The following is a 1,457-nucleotide window of genomic DNA, read 5'->3' as shown; positions in this document are numbered from 1 at the left end:
GGGATCTCCAGGCAAGAACAGTGGAGTGGGTTGCCATTTCCTTCTCCAATGCATGAAAGTGAAAAGTGAAAGTGAAGTCACTCAGTTGCGTCCTACTTTTAGCAACCCCATGGACTGCAACCTACCAGGCTCCTCCATCCATGGGATTTTCCAGGCAAGAGTACTGGAGTGGGGTGCCATTTCCTTCTCTGAAGATGTGTCTAGCCAATACTAAATTATCAACAAATATTAGTTTCAGAGCCTTTTTTTTTCTGTCAATATTCTGCTAAGTGTTTTAGTTTCTATAATAATTTACAATAGGCTCAAGGTTATCAATGCATATAAATCATCCTCTAATTGGCATCATGAACAGCTACATTACTCTCCTCTTCAACAAACTCCTCACAGCATTTTTCACCTCTGTGTTTCTCACTGTGTAAATGATCGGATTTAACATGGGAGTGAGGATTGCAAAAAACACACTCACCAACTTGTCTTCAGGGTAACTGATCACCAGACAGGTATAGGTGAAAATACAAGGGATAAAATAGAGCACCACTACTGTAAAGTGGGAGCCACATGTACAGAGGGTGTTGCACCATCCTTCAGAACCTTGGGATTTCAGGGAGCTCAGGATGACTATGTAGGAGATGAGCAGCATTAAAAACATAAGTCAGCACATGCCGCCACTGTTAGTGGCCACTACCATTCCCAGCCTAGAAGTGTTGCTGCAGGCAATTTCCAACAGTGAAAAGAAATCACACATGAAGTGGTTAATGATATTGGGGCCACAGAAGGTCAAGTCCACAGTAAATAACATCTGCACGGTGGCATGCAGAAACACCCCAATCCAGGCCACCACCACCAGGAGCTGGCAGAGGCCCTGTCGCATGATGGCCATGTAGTGCAGAGGCTTGCAGATGGCCACGTAGTGGTCATAGGCCATGACAGTGAGGACGATGACCTGTGATGCTCCCAGGAAGTGCTTCAGAAAGAGTTGACCAGGCAGCCAGCCCAGGAGATGGTTCTCCTCTGGTGCAGCAAGTCAGTGATCATTTTGGGGGTGGTGACAGAGGTGAAGATGCCGTCTATGAAGGACAAGTGAGTGAGAAAGAAGTACATGGGATCAGAAAGTGTGGGACTGAGGGAGATGGTGATGATAATGAACAGGTTGGCCAGCACAGTGAAAAGGAACATGAACAAAAAGACAATGAAGAGTATTTTCTTCAAGTGTGGATTCTGTGTGGGTCCCAAGAGAACAAATTCAGTCACATTGTTGGGAGCCATGAGATTCATTTACGAACTCCCACCTTCCTGGGGCCTGAATTGCCTACAAAGATAAAGAATGATGCTTGTTAATGAGGAAAGAGTTATTGTCTGAATGTCTTAGAACAAAAACAGAGCAGTTACAATGACTGTGTAGCATGTCCTTGGTACTTTTGCCCTGTAGTTGTTTTAATGTGTTTTTTTTTTTTTTT

At 44.3% G+C, this 1,457-nt stretch overlaps 1 pseudogene; it reads right to left on the bottom strand.

Annotated features, from left to right (window-relative positions):
• Positions 1–352: 352 nt before the first annotated feature.
• LOC104983096 lies at positions 353–1,275 on the bottom strand (annotated as a pseudogene).
• Between the last annotated feature and the right edge of the window lie 182 nt (positions 1,276–1,457).

The sequence above is a fragment of the Bison bison genome, unplaced genomic scaffold (genome assembly GCF_000754665.1).
Source record: "Bison bison bison isolate TAMUID 2011002044 unplaced genomic scaffold, Bison_UMD1.0 scf7180017861340, whole genome shotgun sequence".
Classification (NCBI taxonomy): domain Eukaryota; kingdom Metazoa; phylum Chordata; class Mammalia; order Artiodactyla; family Bovidae; genus Bison; species Bison bison.
This window is presented reverse-complemented; position numbering and strand designations above follow the sequence as displayed.